This window comes from Miniopterus natalensis, chromosome 8 (assembly GCF_054644295.1).
Source record: "Miniopterus natalensis isolate mMinNat1 chromosome 8, mMinNat1.hap1, whole genome shotgun sequence".
Lineage (NCBI taxonomy): Eukaryota > Metazoa > Chordata > Mammalia > Chiroptera > Miniopteridae > Miniopterus > Miniopterus natalensis.
This window is the reverse complement of record NC_142088.1, coordinates 59,166,848-59,176,638: the sequence shown is the minus strand read 5'-3', so window position 1 is coordinate 59,176,638 and position 9,791 is coordinate 59,166,848. Positions and strand designations below refer to the sequence as shown.

The 9,791-nt window shown below is 37.1% G+C and overlaps 1 pseudogene; it reads left to right on the top strand.

Annotated features, from left to right (window-relative positions):
* The first annotated feature begins 1,311 nt into the window (after positions 1–1,311).
* LOC107524588 (small ribosomal subunit protein eS27 pseudogene) lies at positions 1,312–1,569 on the top strand (annotated as a pseudogene).
* The last annotated feature ends 8,222 nt before the right edge of the window (positions 1,570–9,791 follow it).

The window sequence follows — 9,791 nt, the reverse complement described above, 5'->3', positions numbered from 1 at the left end:
ACAAGTTTGTCAAAATACCATTAACTATTACAATTAACTTGCTCTTCATAAAGAAATAACATATATACATATACATATACATATACATATACATATACATATACATATACATATACATATATATATACCCTTGAATTATTATTCAGAAATAATTAAATTATACCCTGTTATCTGTTCTCCGACATTGGAGGAGATGCCTAGGTATTATATGGTACTATATCTGACAAAGGCATGTTCCAAATAGGGATAGATTACAGTTACAATTATCAAACTATATTGGTTTCCTTCTCTGTGATTACTTAAATTTTAAAGAAACTAGGTCTCTTAATGAGCTATAAAGGGCAGTTTTAAGGCTGGTGTTTCATTTTTAGGATATTCACTGCATATCACAAAATTGAGACAAATTCTTGTCACTTAAATCTATGTAGTTACATAAAAAATCAACTATCAAGTTTTACTGGAATGCAATAATCTTCAATGGAACTGCAGCCTGGATTTCATTTTCTGAATATGTGGGTAAACATACCAATTCTTCTAGTCATGTCTATGTCATGCTGCATTTTGTCTATCTTTCCTAGACAAAAACTTATAAACCCAAAGATGATGCACCACATACAGCAGGCTGAACTGAGAGAAGACTTCTTGGAGAACTGCACTGTTTTCCTGTCTGAGCTGAACTGCCCCCATTCAAACAGTATTCCTGGTCTGAGTGGTGAAGACTTGAGTGCAAATATATTAGGTCCAGACCTACTCCCAATAGTAGCTGATTCTTCTTGGACAGGAGCCTATGCTTCATGCCTTAGGGGATATTTCTGATTTTCTTAAATCCCTGGGATTGTTTATCACCTCCATGAGTGCTTGGATAGCCACCTTCATACCTCCAGTGGTGGGCAGCTTGATCCTATTCATGATGCTTTCTGTTCCATATCTCCAACATAGGACAAGAGCCATGTTGACCTTCATGCATCTTTGGCATCATCACTAAACAAACACTGTTGTGCACTTCTAGGCTTATGGTTAAAATCTGCAAAACTGTAATTGTTCTGACATCTCACTTTCATTACAGCTGAGAGGGTAGAAGAAATACTCATTTTTTGGATGAATTTCTTGGACAAATAAGGATTCTCACCAGATATTGCCTTGAAGTCTGATGTAGGAAAATGTAATCTTCAGGCTGGGCTGAGACGGGAAGGGAGGTCTACCATAGGAGTCTCTGCAGTCCCACCATCTTATTCAGTTCCTCAGATTCCATGCTGGGAAATAAATGTTTATATTTTGGCCTTCCAGTGGTGATAGCCTCCCCATGAGAATATGCTTCTCAATAAGGATCTCCTTCATCTCTCTCCAGAAGAGAAGAGGAAACACAAGAAGTACCTGGTACAGAGCCCCAACTCTTACTTCATAGATGTGAAATGCCCAGGATGCTATAAAATCACCACCATCTTCATCCATGCACAAATGGTAGTTTTGTGTATTGGCTGTTCCACTGTGCTCTGTCAGCCTACAGGAGGAAAAGCAAGGCTTCGAGAAGGATGCTCCTTCAGAAAGAAGTGTTATCGGTGGAAGTAGAGTTCTTGAGGTGCCATGGGGAAAATAATTTCCCCCACTCACAGGAAAATGGGGTGTTGTGGAAAGTTTTATTGATGATGTAAAATTAAGGAGATTTCCTTCCAAGGTCCCATCTCTGTCCATCCTGCCATGGAATAAGTTGAACCTTGTCTTCAGCAGAGCTAGAATTAAGGCCACTGTTGAGAATTTATGGCTCATATTGAAGTCCAGTACAGTCCAGCATCTGGCTAGGTTAGCTGGTGTTCCCATCTGCAGTCCATTACATTTTGGATCTGAGAGCTGTGGGCCTTCCTGCTGCTTAAAGTCACATGTGGGCAAGGGCACAGGCAAGTGCAGGTCAAGGAGCAAGCCAGAAGAGAGAACAAGGGAAACGATAGAGGATTCTTTGTCTCTGGGATTTTACCCTTTCGAGATTTTGCACGCTTGCAGTGGCTAGTACCCTCCTAACCAATCCATGGCTCCTCAGGCTAGACTGAAAGGCAAGTGCCTTGCCTACTTTGCCCCCTCTTCAATGCACATGCGCCCATCTTCCCCTTTGTTTCATCCCTTCCCCCAGTGATCTGCAGGGAATGGGCCAGTGGTTCTTTGGGGAGTATGAAGCTGTAGCTTCCTGGTGAAGCTGCCCAGGTGACCATGCTTATAATATTTGACTCCCCTTTCACTCTCTTCTTATATTAACATTAATAACTAGCTAATTATGGTAATAACAGAAGCAGCACTAAAAACACTATGAAACACGGTGGGGAACCATCTCAATAAACACATTGGATTTACACCCACTCGGATTAATCAGTTATCTGCTTCCTTCACTTTTATACTATCAAGTTACTACTAACAAAAAACAACAACAACAACAAAATCACACAGCCTCACAAATTCATTCAACTTTAAAACTCATTACCTGTAACTTAAAGGTGGAATTTCATCTCTGCCTAACAATCCTTCCAGATTTCTTAGTCAATTCTATTTTCTACTTTTCATAAACACTATTGAAAACTTTCTATGTTCTTAAAACTTCGATCTTATCACCTTTCTCAACATTATCAGAAAAGCTCCTCACAAATCATGGCAGACATTAGGAAGATTTTGGAAGTTCTGCCACACATGACATTAGAGCTCAAGTCATTTTTATTTTAATGTTACCATACAGAGGTGGGCAAAAGTAGTTTACAATTGTGAGTATAGAAAATTCAGAGTTTATTCTTGCATTATAATTTATTAATTATTGTATTATTTTCCATCTGAAAAACTGTAAACCTACTTTTGCCCACCCCTGTATAGAATGGCCTCAGTGGGACAGGACTCAGAGGCAGAGTAACAGCTAAAAACTGGGTACCACTGACATGTCAGGCAGATGCGTCCCTGTTTCATCATTGTTATCACTATAGAGAAGGTAGAAATGTATTTCTAATAATCATTGAAATAAGATCAACTATCTTAAAAACTTAAAAGGGGTGGTTATTAATCAATTGTTCAACAAATATTGAGTGCCTGCTATTATGTTTCACATGAAATTTCTCAGTGAAAAATGTTTTGTTTTCACTGCAGGAGGAAAAATGGAGTCCTCAAGTTTTATCATATAAGTCAAACATTTCCATCCAATATACTCTTTTTCTTCATAAATAAAACTCACAGAGTCAACACCTCTAAAGTGGACAGAAGCTATATTCCTCTTCTCTACATGGCTAGTTCTTAGAGAAAGTGTTTTTCCACAAAATTTCCCTTCTTTGGTTACTGTTTCATGTTATACACCGGGGTGTATATGTGTGTGTGTGTATATATGAACCATATGTATATATATAAAACTAGATGCTACTGTAGCCACAAAGGACAAGGTTGGAGACTACTGTCAAAGTTATATACAAGTGTATATGAATACAGGCATAACTCAGAGATATTCTGGGTTTGGTCCCAGACCACCATAATAAAGCAAACATCACAATAAAGCAAGTTATGATCTTTTTGCTGGTGGAGAGTCTTGCTTTCAGTTTATAAAAAAAGAGAAAAAGTGCAATAAAGCCAAGCACAATAAAATGAGGTATGCCTATATGGGTCTCTGAGATAGTGCTCATGAATGCTGCCCAATAGAGGTGCTCAGTATTGGGATGTCAAATCAATCCAATTGAATCCAGAGCTAAAATGGTGAATTACTCACTTCAGGGGGCTTCTTATCCAAAGGTTATAAGCAACTCTCCCAATATATTTATATATAGATGGTTGCACCACTAGGATCAATATGTGGTTGCTGAAGCAGATTTTTATTACTGCAAAAATTTCTACCATTAAAAGAAATTAATATGACTCTCTTTTGTAGAGTTTGAGAAAATTGACAAGAAGTTAGGTCAATTATTAACAAATTAATCATTCATTAATTGGCCATATCATAGATAAATTTATTAGTTATTAATTTTATTATACAAAATATAAAATGAAGGCAATTTCTACTTCTCAGTGGCTCTATTACCTCATATTGAGTCAATCCCACCCATGTACCTTCTAACCAAAAAAATGTTAAATGAAAGAAATTTTATGTAGAATAAACACCTTGACAAAATTCAAGAAACTCAATAATCAAAGTTAGACTTGTTTACTCCCTTTTAGATTACAAAAATTAAATTAAAAAAATAACATATTTTTACACATTGTATTTGTTTAGATAACTTGGAACTCATGAGAAAAATCACACTTGCTGAGCTAATCAGAAGGAAGTATATGATGAAAAGATGAAACTTTAGACCATGCTCTTCACTGAGACAAGACTTGCAGAGTTTGATAGGTGGGTGTCTTTTCCAACAACAGGCTGACTAGTGCTAATAATGAATGCAAGGTGGTAAAGCATCAGAAGCCACTCCACAGACATGTCCACAGGTATGGATCCAACCAGTTAGAGTTGTGCAGAGATGGAGGTAGGCAGGTTGGCAAGAGTTAAATTGAGTGCTGCTTATTGAAACAGACCATTGAAAGAATCATGAATAGGATGCTAATATGTGCAGGGATAAGCGAGTTGTGTGATTAGAAAATAAGGGTACATTCTCCAAGGTATCAAGAAAGTTTTGTTGAGACCACAGCCATTCTTTTTAGAAGGAATAATAATTATTTTGCTGTGTTTCTTGAGAATACAGTAATTGTAACAAGATTTACTGATAGTGCCCAGCCAGGCGTGGCTCAGCGGTTGAGCATGGACCTAGGATCCAGGTGATTGGGGTTCGATTCCTGGTCAGGGCACATGCCCAGGTTGCAGGTTCGATCAATGACTCTCTCATCATTGATGTTTCTATCTCTCTCCCTCTCCTTTCCTCTCTCTGAAATCAATAAAGGCATAAAAAAAAAAAAAAAAAAATTACTGATAGTGAGATACAGTATAGTATGGTATATTACAAAAAAAGTAGTAATCCTTCTGTTTCTTTATGTCCTTTACTTTGTGACTTTGCAGCTTCTCACATCAAGAGCTAGAGTACATTTTCCCTTTCCTAAATTTTGACTGACCCTGTAATTTGTTTGGTCAATAGAATGCAGCAGAAGTGAAGGTGTGTTAGTTCCATCTGAGGCCTCAAAGGCTTTGCTTGCCTGCCTCCCTTCTCTTAGAGCCCTGAGCTGTCCTCAGGAGAACAAGCCCAGGCTATTCTGCTGTGTGATGAGAACACACATGGAACCAAAATGAGCAGCCCTAGCTGAGGCCATTCTAGACTTACCAGTTCCAGCTGACCTGGCAGCAGACTACAGACCCAAGCACAACTGAACCCATTAATTAATAACTAGCAGGATTATGAGCTTAAAAAATAAAATAAATGGTTATTGTTTAAGCCACCAAGTTTTGCAATATTTTTAACCCAACAAAAGCTAACTGATGCAGAAATAATTGGTTCCTAGAATTGAGGTGCTGCCATGACGAAAATCTAAAATAAGTGCCATTGGCAGTGAGCACTGAGCAGAGGCTGGAAAAATGGCAAACAAACTCTTAGCAAAAGCTGGGGAAAAAATAAACTGTTATTGGAGATTAGAAAAAAATGGCGTTCTGTGTTTTTTAGAATAAAATAATTGGCAAAAGTGTTGCCTACAGGAACTTGAAAGATGGAAAATATATATAATTAACTTTTGATTTTGGCTAAAGAGATCTCCACAGAATGTTGAAATGTCAACTGGTTGGACATAGCTGCATATAGGTACAAGAAGAAAGAAATGGGCTAAATAAAGTACTGGCCAGTTTGCAAGGAGAAATTTGAGGGAATACAGAGGGGACAGAATTCTCTGGGATATAAAATAAAATTGTTTCTTATTTTTAGTCTTCCCAGCCAGTAAAAATTCTCAAAGTAAAATGAAGCCTGAGGAAAAAAGATCCATTGAAGAGTGTAGCTCCACAATCCCTTCTTAAGAAATCTGAAAGAATAAATATGTTGTAAAGTAGATTTTCTCATTAGAAAAAAATTGATCCTCAGGTTTGCAAGAAGCTTAATCCAAAAGTGACAGTCAATAAGGCTGTAGAGAGAGGGATGTCTTGTAAATAAAAAATGGGTGTGGATTTTAAACAAAAGGAGTAGGCATAAATCAAGTTCATAGTAAGTCCACAATAATTTGGAGGAACCATTATATGTAAAATTGACATCAAGCTGAAATAAAAGAGATTGGTTTTACTCAAATTTTAAAAAGACCTCTAAGGAAGATGTCCTAGAGGGCAGAGCCAAAATCCAAAGGGTAGAGCCAAGAGCCATGAAGAACAAACTGGAAAACCACACCCCAAGAGCATGGCCTCACCTTATTCAAAGAATATTTACTACTCCAAGGTAAGGAAACCTGACAATATTTTCCCACCTGGATTTTAAAACTGCTAAGGACCAGTAACTCCTATGTGCCCCTCATTTATTTCTCTTTTAAAATGGTAGCATTAATTTAAAATGTCCTATCCCTGTATCAACAATGTATGTGGGATATTTGTAGGACAGATAATGTTTCATTTCATGAGCCTCTGGACCATAGATATCCACATATGCAGACTGGTGCAGCCACTATGGAAAGCAGTATGGAGTTTCCTCAAAAGATTAAAAACATAGGCAGCAAAATCTCAGACATCTCTTGTAGTAATATGTTTGCTGATACATCTCCTAGGGCAAGAGAAGCTAAGGAGAAAATAAACAAATGGGACTGCATTGAAACAAAAAGCTTCTGCACAGCAAAAGAAATCATCAACAAAACGTTCAGGGAGTCCACTGTATGGGAGAACATATTTGCCAACACACATCAGATAAAAGGTTAACATCCAAAATATATAAGGAACTCATACAACTTAACAAAAGGAAGACAAACAATCCAATTAAAAAATGGGCAAAGGACCTAAATAGACACTTTTCCAAAGAGGACATACAGATGGCCAAGAGGCATACGAAAAAATGCTCAATGTCACTAATTATCAGAGAGATGGAAATTAAAACCACAATGAGGTATTGCCTCACACCTGTCAGGATGTCACCATCATCAAGTCAACGAACTACAAGTGCTGGTGAGGGTGTGGAGAAAGGGGACCTTAGTACACTGCTGGTGGGAATGCAGACTGGTGCAGCCACTGTGGAAAACAGTATGGAGGTTCCTCAAAAGATTAAAAATTGACCTGCCATTTGACCCAGTGATCCCACCTCTAGGAATATATCTTAAGGAACCCGAAACAGAAATCACAAAGAGCTTACGCACCCCTATGCTCATAGCAGCACAATTTACAATAGCTAAGATCTGGAAACAACCCAAGTGCCCATCAGTAGATGAGTGGATAAAAAAGCTGTGGCACATTTACACCACGGAATACTGCGCAGCTGTAAAGAGGAGCAATCTTTTATCTTCTGGCACATCATAGAGGGAACTAGAAAGTATTATGCTAAGCATAATATAGTAAACTAGTCAGAGAAAGACAAGTACCACATGATCTCACTTATATGTGGAATATAATAAACAAAATAAACTGATGAACAAAGTAGATCCGGAGACACAGAAGCATGGAACAGACTGAGGGATCTCAGAGGGAAGGTGGGGAGGGGGGAGTGGGTTGGAAGAGGTTACTCAAAGAACTTATATGTAAAAATAAATAAATAAATAAATAAATAAATAAATAAATAAATAAATAAATAAAATAATAAAAATTAAAAATTTTTAAAAAAATAATAAAAGGTAAATAATAAAATAAAATAAAATTTCATATTCCTGTATCAATAGCGTATATGGGATGTTTGTAGGACAGATAATGTTTTATTTCATGAGCCTCTGGACCATAGAAATCCACATATGATGAGTTCCACCTGTATTTGACATAGATAATTACATTTTATAGAAACCAAGCCTGATCCCATAGTCCTATGGCATGACTTTTAGAGATCCTCAGATAAGGATGAGTATCTTTTCCATGGGGAGAAATATAAAAAAATAGCAGACTATGGTAGATTCCAAAATTGGTCATAACCCATCATTCCTCCTTGTATCTATGTTCTTTGTAGTGTGACTATGCAGTTTTTCTTCTTAAGAGATGAATTATATTTCCCAATGTCATGAGTCTGGGGTAACGTTGTGATTGGCTTTGGTCAACAAATGAATTAAAAGTGTTTATGCACCAGTTAGAAGCCTAGGCCTCAAGCAAACTTAGTTTTCTACTTGTTCTCTTGGAACCATGCCCAGCCACAAAAATAAGCCCAGGGTCTCATGCTTGAGGATGAGAGGTCAAAAGGAACAATAATAAACCATCACAGCTGAGACCATCTAGACTAGCTCTAGCCAACCAGGTGGCTGACTACAGATACATGCCTCTCTGGATGAGTCCAGGAAACAAAAAATAAAAATCTAGCTGAGCCCATCCCTAATTGTTGACTCACAGAATCATGATTTAATAAACAACCGTGTTTTAAGCCACTTGGTTTTGAGGTGGTTTGAGGCACAATGAGAGCTTTTGAGGTATGTTTCTTAACTTTTCTCAGCTTCTCTTGTTCACCCAGAAAATGGTGAGAAAAAGAACCTGTTAAGAACTTAGGATAATACTATGTATACGATAAACACTCAATAAATATAAGCTATTATTATCCTTATTATTGTCTCTAAGGAAGAAACAATGGGTCTTCATCAATATTATAATAATAAATCATATTTGTTTTACACGTATTATCAGGTCATGTACTTATGCACACATATAAGCATATGTATATATATTTACCACCTCCACTTGAATGTGCATATATACATATAAACATGAACATGCACATACATATATGCATGTGTGTATATACATGTATGTATACATATAAATATATATTTATATATATGGAGGTGATACATATATTTACCACCTCCACCACTATTTCATTCTAAATCACCTGCATCTTCCACTTGCGTTATTATAATAGCTTCCCGTAGATTTTTGCCTCACTTCAGTTGGTCCTCACAGCAGCAAGGCAACTCAATAAATATGTTTAAATGTTTCTTGTGGCTTCTTGTCTCTCAACAAGTAAATTCTGATGAGCTGCTATGAGTTATTTGCAAGACTGTATATGACCTATGTCACCTCCCCTTCCCTGACCTCTTCTGCTGTTACTCTTCCCCTTGCTCACTTTGATCCAACTTGGAAGTCTTCCTTGCTTATCCTTGCAAACACCAAGCACAGCATATTTCCACATCAGGCCTATTGCATCTACTTCTTTTCCACCTGGATTCTCCCTCCCTAGAGGGAGGGACAGATGTTTATCATCTGTCCTTCCCGTTAGAATGCAAGCAGCTTATTTGTGAATGTCAGTTTTGTTCATTGCTTACCTCAATACCAAGAATAGTAGTTCCTGAGATATAGTAGGTGATCAATAAATATTTGTTTAATGAAGTACAAATTTGGTTGTGGTCATGGAATGAGGATCCCTATGAACAATAATAAAGTTTGGATGTCTTCATCTGTTGGTTTTTTTACAAGTCAAATATCCTGCCAATATAGATTATAGGTCCCTTCTACATAGGTATGTGTTTCTGGAGATCGAGAACTCTGTTCAAGTATTGGCTCTGTCAATTCCTAGGTGGGTGATCATGGTAAGTATTTTTCTTAGGCTATAAATTGAAAATAACTGTAGCAACGTCTTCATGATGTTTTTGAAAGTATATGAGCAAATCCATATGGTTTAAACTTAGCACAAGTAAGCACTAAATATATACCGTTTATTACTGCCACTGTTAAATTATTCTGGTGCCCATAGGGTATTTGCAAATACTTA